This window comes from Dipodomys ordii, unplaced genomic scaffold (assembly GCF_000151885.1).
Source record: "Dipodomys ordii isolate 6190 unplaced genomic scaffold, Dord_2.0 Scaffold112, whole genome shotgun sequence".
NCBI lineage: Eukaryota > Metazoa > Chordata > Mammalia > Rodentia > Heteromyidae > Dipodomys > Dipodomys ordii.
Genome location: NW_012267328.1, coordinates 6134368 through 6143804, shown reverse-complemented (window position 1 = coordinate 6143804; position 9437 = coordinate 6134368). Strand labels below are relative to the sequence as shown.

The following is a 9437-nucleotide window of genomic DNA, read 5'->3' as shown; positions in this document are numbered from 1 at the left end:
GGCGGGGCGAGGGGCGGCTGCTTTTCTGGCTGGAGCATGGTGCCAGGTATAGCGGAGAGCTGGCCGAGCATGCGGGGAGCCCGGGGCCCACGCCCCACCCATCTCTCCCTCTCTGTCCCCCTCTCCCTCTCCTCCCCTTCCTCCCTCCCCACGCCCCACCCATCCCTCTCGCTCTCCCCTCCCTCTCCCTTCCCCTCCCCCTTTCTCTGCATACTGTCTGCCCTCCCTGGTCCTCTCCTCTTCCTCTCTCTCTGTGCTCTTTCTCTGCCTCCCTCTCCTCTCCTCTCCTCGTCCTCTGTCTTCCCTCCCCTCCCCCCTGTATATATCGATGCCGAGTTCCTGTCTTCGCGTATTTAACTGTGTGTGCACACGCGCGGTGCCCGCCTGGTCTGCATGTGTGTGCGTGTGTGTGTGCATCGCAGCGTGAGTGTGCACGCGTGTGCGTGTGCATCGCAGCGTGAGTGCATGTGTGTGTGTGCGTGTGCATCGCAGCGTGAGTGTGCGTGCGTGTGCGTGCGTGTGCATCGCAGCGTGAGTGTGGCAGGCCTCCGGGCTGGGGCGCCGCTCGCGGGGTGACCCCGTCCCTCTCCGCCCCTCTCGCTGTCCCCGCCAGGACGGCACTGTGACGGGTCTATTAAAGTCATTTGTCCTGTGCGGCCTCGCGTGGTTTGTGGCCTGGAGCGTCCGCTGCCGCTTCCCTTTCAGATCGCGTGAGGCCGCAGCGCCCGGCCTCCCCGCCCCTGGGCGCCTGGGCGCCTGGGCCCCCTCTCTGCCCCCGCCGGGGCTGCTACCGGGCGCTGAGGATCTGGGTGAGGAGCTGCAGTGACTGCCTGGACATGTCCCTCTGCACAGACACACGGCCCCAAACCCAAGAGGATCTCTCTCTCTCTCTCACACACACACACACGGCTGCTTTGTACCTGGCTTGTGCAGAGCACTTCTTAGGGAGGTGGTAAGAGAAAAACCATCCACAGATGGTTGGGGAAGGACCTGGAGTTTGCTGGGTGAGGACCACTAGCCAGCCAGGGCCACCGGCCTTCCAAGTCCCTTGGCCTCATGTTGCACCTCTGGCTGGTGGGGCGCTTTTTCTTTCTTTGGTACCAAAAGCAGGGGTGTAGTTCTCAAACTCAGAGTCACTGGGTTATTCAGGAAGCGTATTGAAAAAATACAGGCATGTGAAAAAAAAAATACAGGCATGTGGATGGGAGCTGGTGGCTCACGCCTGTCATCCTAGCTGCTCAGGAGGCTGAGATCTGAGGATCGTGGTTCAAAGCCAGGCTGGGCAGGAAAGTCCATGAGACCCTTAACTCTACTTAACCACTAGAAGATGGGAAACAGAGCTGGGGCTCAACGTGGTAGAGCACTAGCCTTGAGTGAAAGAGCTCAGGGTCAGCACTCAGGCCCTGAGTTCAAGCCCCACAGCCAAAAACCAAAACATTCTCCACACTCAGTGGATGAGGCTGGTGTGGTACACACCTGTTGGGCAAAAAGCAAGTATTTTTCTCAAAATAACCAGTGCAGAAAAGGCCTAGAGACCCAATTTAGTGGTCGAGCCTGCCTAGCAAGCAGGGAAACCTGAGTTCAAACACCAATACCAAAAAAAAAAAAAAGCCCAGTATGGTGGTTCATTCCTCCAATCCCAGCTATTCTATATAGGAGGTTGGCCCAGGAAAGAGAGAAAAAGAAGTCACACCTTATCTGAAAAATAAAGATGAAAAGGTGGTGCTGGGAAGGTGGCTCAGTGGTAGCGCACTTGCCTAGCATGCATGAAGCCCTGCGTTCGATTCCTCAGTACCAGAGACACAGAAAAATCAAGTAGTGGTGCTGCGGTAGAGTACTAGCCTTATGCAAAAGAAGCTCAGGGACAATGCTCAGGTCCTGAGTTCAAGCCCCAGGACTGGCAAAAAAGAAAGAAAAAGGGGGATAGGGCTGGAGACTTTGCTTAAGTGGCCCAGCAAACTGAAGTCCCTTAAAGTCTATCACACACACACACACAGCCTCTCGAGCCATACCTCCAACATGGCTTTTTGCTGGTTGTTCTAGAGCTAACGTCGCATAGACTTTCCCGCCCTCAAGCTGCAGTCCTCCAGGCCTGGGCCTCCTTGGTAGGAAGATCCCAGGGGTGTGCCTAGGGGCCTGCTTGCAGCTTTTCTCTTAGGCCTCATCTCTGTTAAGGGTCCTGTCTGACCCTGACCTGCCTCACAGTAGGCCGGGGGTCTCGGCTGAGAGGAGGGGGCCTGGCTTCATGCCGGGTGTGTGTCTGTGTCTGTGTGTCTGTGTCTGTCTGTGTGTGTGTCTGTGTCTGTGTGTGTCTGTGTGTCTGTCTCTGTGTCTCTGTGTCTGTGTCTCTGTGTGTCTGTGTCTCTGTGTCTGTGTCTGTCTGTGTCTGTGTGTCTCTGTGTCTGTGTGTGTCTGTGTCTCTGTCTCTGTGTCTCTGTGTCTGTCTGTGTGTGTCTGTGTCTCTGTGTCTGTCTGTGTCTGTGTGTCTTTGTCTGTCTGTGTCTTTGTCTGTCTGTGTCTCTGTCTCTGTGTCTATGTGTGTGTCTGTGTGTCTGTGTCTGTCTGTGTCTCTGTGTCTGTGTCTGTGTCTGTCTGTGTCTATGTGTGTGTCTGTGTCTCTGTGTCTGTGTGTCTGTGTGTCTGTCTGTGTGTCTGTGTCTGTGTCTGTGTCTGTGTGTCTGTGTGTGTCTGTGTGTGTGTCTGTGTGTCTGTGTCTGTGTCTCTGTGTGTGTGTCTGTGTTTCTGTGTCTGTGCCTATGTCTGTGTGTCTATGCCTGTGTCTGTCTGTGTCTGTGTGTTTGTGTCTGCGTGTGTGTCTATGCCTGTGTCTTGTATGTGTCTGTGTCTGTGTCTGTGTGTCTGTCTGTGTCTGTGTCTGTGTGTGTCTCTGTGTCTGTGTCTATGTGTGTGTCTGTGTCTCTGTGTCTGTGTGTCTGTGTGTGTGTCTGTGTGTCTGTGTGTGTCTGTCTCTGTGTCTGTGTGTCTGTGTGTGTCTGTGTGTCTGTGTCTGTGTGTGTGTCTGTGTGTCTGTGTCTGTGTCTCTGTGTGTGTGTCTGTGTTTCTGTGTCTGTGCCTATGTGTGTGTCTATGCCTGTGTCTGTCTGTGTCTGTGTGTTTGTGTCTGTGTGTGTGTCTATGCCTGTGTCTTGTGTGTGTGTGTCTGTGTGTCTGTCTGTGTCTGTGTGTCTGTGTCTGTGTGTGTCTCTGTGTCTGTGTGTGTCTGTGTCTGTGTGTTTGTCTGTGTCTGTGTATGTCTGTGTCTGTGTGTTTGTCTGTGTCTGTGTATGTCTGTGTCTGTGTGTGTCTATGTGTGTGTCTGTGTGTCTGTCTGTGTGTGTGTGTGTGTTTGGGGGGGGGGGTTGGAGGGGAGAATCGACGTGGGGTCCAGGTGTGTGGGTCCCTGCAGTGGGCTCCGTGCATGCCCCTTGCCCGGCGGCCGCGTCCCGGGCCCACGCTCCTCGGGAACCGCGCTGGTCGCTGCCCAGAGCCGCCTCCTTCCTTCCTTCCTTCCTCGAGTGCGAGCGGAGCCGGGGAACCAGCGCCTCCGTCCCGGCGCGGGGCCTCGGACAGCGGCCGGCGGCGCCACCTGGTGGCCAGCGCGGGGAAGCGACGCGGGCGCGCGACGCCGGGCCGGGCAGCTGTCCCTGCAGCCGGGCTGGTGTGGCCGCTCTGGGCATGGCCGGCCCGGGCTCCACACAGCTGGCCCGGCCACTTCAGTAGGGAGAATGCGGGGGGGGGGCAGGAGGTGAGGAAGGCCTGCACAGTTCCAACAGGCCCAGGTCTCTGCTGTGCCTCGATTGATCATTAGCTCAGCAGGGGCAGGGACGGTCATCACCGGTGCCTGCTGGCTGTCCTGGCTTTGGGCTCCTCTCTTCCTTTGGAGCACTTGGCCTCCTGTCACGAGATGGAAAGACTCCCATGTGAAGCGCAGACTGGGTGCCCAGCTCGAATCCCACATTTAGTTCCTGAATGTTCCCAGCAAAAAGCAGCTTTTTAGCAATGCGCTGGGGTTGGGGCCTGTCACCCTAGCTCCTCAGGAGGCTGAGATTCTGAGGCTCGTGGTTCGAAGCCAGTCCAGACCGGGGAGGAAAAAACCTGTGAGACTCTTTTCTGCAATGAACTACCAAAAAGACAGAAGTGGTGGTGTGGCTCGAGTGGTAGAGAACTCGCCTTGAACAAAAGCAGCTCAGGGACAGTGCCCAGGCCCTGAGTTTTAAGCCCTAGAAAAGGGGGGGGGAAGGGAGCCAGCTAGTACTTTGCCTGTTACATTCATAGGCATTCCAGAATGTGCTGGCCCTCCAAACATAGCTACATTCTGTCTCCTGTAACCTGTCATCTGAAATGAGAAAAAGAAAATCTTAGCAGATTTCATCAAGTTCAAGATCCAGAGACAGGAAGATTATCCTGGATTATCCCAGCGGGTCTAACATCAGAAGGGTCCTACTAAGCTCGGGGCACAAAGGGGTCGGGCATAGCAGCGTGATGAGAAGCAGTATAAAGAGAGACATCTGAAGAAGCCACGCTGCTCACTGAAGATGGGAGGAGAAGGCCCCACAGAGGATGGCTGGAGCCCCTGGGAGGCGGGCAGGGCATCGAGAGGCAATGCTGACACCCTGACTTCTGCCCGTGGGAAACTGCCCTCAGACTCCTGAGCTCCAGAGTTGCAAGAGATCAGAGGTTTGTGGGTTGATGACTTGGCATCTGTTGTGTCTCCTGACAGCATCTTCGGGAAACCACAGGACATCTTAGCAAGCATCAGACTACCTGGGGGCGGTGGGGAGGGCAGGATTCACAGCGCTCGCCCAAGTCTGGGGTTTGCCAAATCCTGGCCCATCCCTCTCCAGGAAGAAACCAGAGGAGGTAGAAAGCGGCTACTGCCAGGTGCTGGTGGCTCACGTCTGTCATCCTAGCTACTCAGAGGCTGAGATCTGAGGATTGTGGTTCAAAGCCAGCCCTGGCAGGAAAGTCATGAGACTCATCTCCAATGAACCACCAGAAAAACGGAAGTGGCGCTATGGCTCAAGGGGTAGAGTGGCTTGCCTTGAGCTGAAGAGCTCAGGGACAGTGCCCAGGCAGGCCCAGAGCTCAAGACAGAAAGAAAGCTGCTACTTGAGACTGGGTAACAAAGTGTGGAAGTATTCTTAGCTCAGGGTTCTAGAGGCTAGGAAATCCAAGGGCCTGGCTCCATCGCCTAGTGAGGGCTTCTCAGAGCTGCACCCATCTACGGAACATCTCCAGGTGAGTCAGCACAGCGGACTAGTACATCTCTATTATTATTGGTGGTGTTATTACTGTAGCCATGACAACCATCCCAGGGACCCGCCCCTCCTCACAACCTCACTGAATCCTGATCACCTCCCAAAGGCCTCACCGCCAAAGGCGGATTTGAAGTGTTAGGCCATCCTTACATTGATGGATGTCATTACATTGATGAACAGTAAATTGAGGTTCCCAACACACCAGTTTATGCTAGGGAACAGCTCGGAGACGGGGAGCAGGCAGGGGTGAAGAGGAATGGTGACACTGATTCAAAACAGCAATGGTTAATCCATGTCCCTTCTAGTGTATGCCTATGACTTCCTTAAAATAGGGGAGAGCCAGGTGCTGGTGGCTCATTCCTAATACTCCTCACCTCGAGGGAGGCTGAGATCTGAGGATCACAGTTCAAAGCCAGCCCAGGCGGTAATGCCCATGAGACGTGTATCTCCAATGAACCACCAAAAAGCCAGAAGTTGAGTTTTAATCTAGTAATAGAGTGCTAGCTTTGAGTAGAAAGGCTCACAGACAGTGCCCAGGCCCAAAGTTCAAGCCCCAGGAGCAGCACACACACACACACACACACACAAGACTATGAGGGCCCATTTTACCCCTAGGAGATGGTTTTGTCACCGGGCGCAGGTGAGGGTTGGTGAAGTGTTCCTTTAACAGTAAGGACTCTTCACTGTGGATCCTTGACTTCCATCTCAGAATAAGAACTTCTGGACAAATCACGAGGGCAAGAAGACTTGGCAGAGCTTTTTAGAGTACTCTGCAAGCAGGCAAGCAGACACACAGAAGGGCAGGGCATACTCTAACTCAGTGTGGGTGCTCTCAGAGAGACAAACACACAGCTCCTTGGCTGTTGGGGTATTTATATGGTAAAGACAGGGGGTCTGGCTTCAAAGTTGTCTTTGCTCTGATCACACCTGGTAGGTTTCCTGGTAAGGATGCATCCTGCCATAAAAAAAAAATCCTTATTCTCGAGATAAGGGGGCACCCTGTTATCTGCATTTGGGGGAGGAGGTTACTTAAGTTTGGAGGAAGCATTTTTCTCAGGAAGGCGTAGATCCTGTGAGACAAGTGCTCATTGTTGGGGTGAGAAATCCTTCTCTCAGGAAGGGATGCATCCTGTTGTCTCTTTTCGAAGATGGCTCTTCTGTGTTTCTAAATACCATACTTTTGAATTACCTTTACTAGGCAGCAGTAATCTGGCTTCAGTTTAAGGGCTGGAGTCTTTTTTCTTCTTTTGTGCTGGTACTGGGGCTTTAACTTAGAGCCTCAGGCACTTGCTTGGCTTTCTCTACTCAAGGTTGGGGTTCTACTGCTTGAGCCATACACCTCTACTTCCAGCCTTTTCCTCCTACATTGGAGGTAAGATTTTTAGCTTCCCAAGTAGCTTGGATTACAGATGTATAATGTGAGTTATCAACATTTACCTTGTTAGAAATTAAAAGTGAAAAGAAGTGGTGATAATGCATTGAAGATGACAATATGCCTATTAATGCTAACCTAAGTGTTTTTTAAAAATATATTTAAAAGAAAAACAAAACGGTGCAGTGCCAGGTGCCAGTGGCTCCCGCCTGTCATCCTAGCTACTCAGGAGGCCACACCAGCCCAGGGCAATAATGGCTGAGTCTCTTCTCCAATAAATGACTCAGAGAAAGCTGGAGGTGGCGCTGTGGCTCAAGGGGTAGAGTGCTAGCCTTGAGCCCCAACGAGGCTCAGGGACAGTGCCCAGGCCCTGAGTTCAAGCCCCAAAACACACAAAACAGTGAGACTGAAGCAAGCTAGACTAGAGGAAATGAAGTATGCTACATGTTAGGAAAATGGAGGAGAAAAGAAGGAAATACAGGCTCCAGCTGCCACAGGCAAGGACTGTTAATTGAGATAGAGCAGCCAGGGCACAGCCTACCTACCGGCTTAGAGACAGGGTTTAGAGACAGGACTTAGAGACGGCAGTGTGTGCAGAGCTGGGACTGGAGCTGGGATTTTCTGAGGTCTGAGCCAGGAGGCAGAGGGTAATTAGAAAGTCTTTAATGTTTACAGCCCTGCCTGCAGCAAGCAGTCTGCACTAATCTCTGGGTGGCTTGCTTGACCTCTGTATGCACCTGGGAAAACTGGCCCGGGGCTCAATCCTTCATAGTCCATTGTTGGATACATGGAAACAATGTGCCCAGAGGGGAGTGGCAAGTCCTTCACTAAGTTACAGCACTCACAGGAGACACTCATTCACGTACTTCCCTTAACAATAAAGGACTAGGGCTGGGAAGGTGGCTCAGTGGTAGAGTGCTTGCCTAGCACGCGTGAAGGCCTGGGTTCCATTCCTCAGTACCACAGAAACAGAAAAGCCTGGAAGTGGCGCTGTGGCTCAAGTAGGGTGCCTTGGGCAAAAGAAGCTCAGGGTTAGTGCCCAGGCCCTGAGTTCAAGAGCCAGGACTGGCCAAAAGCAAGGAAGGGAAGGGAAAGGGAGGGGAGGGGAGGGGAGGGAAGGGAGAAAGGAGGGACCAAAGTCATTTAGGGGAAAATGAGGCAGGATAAGTTAGGAAATGGAGGCCTGGTGAAGGCAACTCAGATGCATGGTATTTAGAAACACAGAAGTGCTGTCTTTGCTTCAAAGAGAGAAGACAGAATGCGTTCTTTCCTGAGAGATGTAGTTCTCACCCCAAGAATTAATATTTGTCTGGCAGGATGTAGGCCATCCTGAGAAAAATGCTTCCCTGCTGCGAAGGTGGCTCAGTGGTAGAGCGCTTGCCTTGCATGCCTGAGGCCCTGGGTTCGATTCCTCAGCACCACATAAGAAAAAAGAAAAAAGCCGGAAGTGGTGCTGTGGCTTAAGTGGTAGAGCAGTAGCCTTGAGCTGAAGAGCTGAGGGACAGCGCCCAGGCCCAGAGTTCAGGCTCCATGACAAGAAAGAAAGAACGAACGAACAAATGAATGAAAGATGCTTCCCCCAAAACCTGAGCAATCTCCTCCCCAAAATACAACACAAAATAAAAAAAAATTAAAAATGCAGACAACATGATGCCTTCATTTCAAGGATAAGGATCTGTTTCATGGCAGGATGCATTCTTTTTAAATTAAGTTTTTATTGTGAAAATACTGTATAGAGGGGTTACAGTCACATGAGCAAGGTCATGAGTACATTTCTTATCCAGCATTGTTGCCTCCTCCTTTGTTTTTCCCCTTACCATTCCAGGATGCATTCTTACCTGAAAAGAATGCCCAAAACATCCAGAAACTCAAAAATGCAACAGCAGGAGGGATTCGAAGAAAGATAAACACCTATCTTTGAGTAACTTTGAAGCTAGACCCCCAGCTTTTACCATATAAATACCCCAACAGCCAGGGAGCTGCTCTGTCTCCCTGTGAGAGCACCCACACTCTGTTACAGTGTGCCCCTGCCTGTTTGTCTGTTTGCTGTCTGTCTGCTTTCCTGCTGGCATATGCACTCAGTAAAGCTCCGCCAAGCTTTCTTACCATCATGACCTGTCCAGAAATTCTTATTCTGGGATCCAAAGCAAGGAGCCTAACTGAAGAGTTCCTCCATTTAACTTCACTAACTCTCACCTGCGTCCGGTGGCCGGAAATTACTTTAAATGTTTTCAGCTCATTGGTTGAATAGAAGACAGCTGGAGGGTTGGGGCTTGGCCATGTGCAAAGCCTGAAGATAAAAACAACTAGAACCTCCTGTTTCCTAGCTCACCCAGTCTGCTGCACACTCACAACACGAAAATCAGCTTAAGAAAACACAGGGATATTATGAGAACAGTGGCTTTGGAGAGAAGACTTGACTTCTCAAATGAGGTCATATGTCATCATCTTTCTAAACACGAGCACCAGAGTGTGTGTGTGTGTGTGTGTGTGGAGGATGGGGGGAGGGAGGAAGAAGAGTGAAAGAAATAAAGACACAAGTTTCTCTTCCCTGCTTTCAGGCCAAGAATAACAGAAGAAGTTTTCCGTAACCCAAGATGGCGACCTCTATGCCGGTGAGTCCGTACGGTGACGTCACAGGGGGAAACGTCCTCCCCGCGGCGCCGCCACGGCCCTTCCCAGGATGCCTTGCGTCCGGGGACGTCACTGCCCGGCGCCGACGGAAGCGGCCCTGACGGAGAGGAAATAAGAGGTCTCCAAGGCTGGACCGGTGGAGGCGGGCGGCGCTGCGGGGCCGTGAGTACCCG

At 52.5% G+C, this 9437-nt stretch overlaps 1 protein-coding gene across 1 annotated transcript in view; it reads left to right on the top strand.

The window, feature by feature from the left end:
• The first annotated feature begins 9344 nt into the window (after positions 1–9344).
• Ttc1 (tetratricopeptide repeat domain 1) overlaps positions 9345–9437 on the top strand; it is a 20650-nt gene continuing 20557 nt past the window's right edge. The window contains exon 1 of the mRNA XM_013028660.1: positions 9345–9426. The gene's annotated coding sequence lies outside the window, so the exon portion shown is untranslated. The remainder of the gene's footprint in view (positions 9427–9437) is intronic.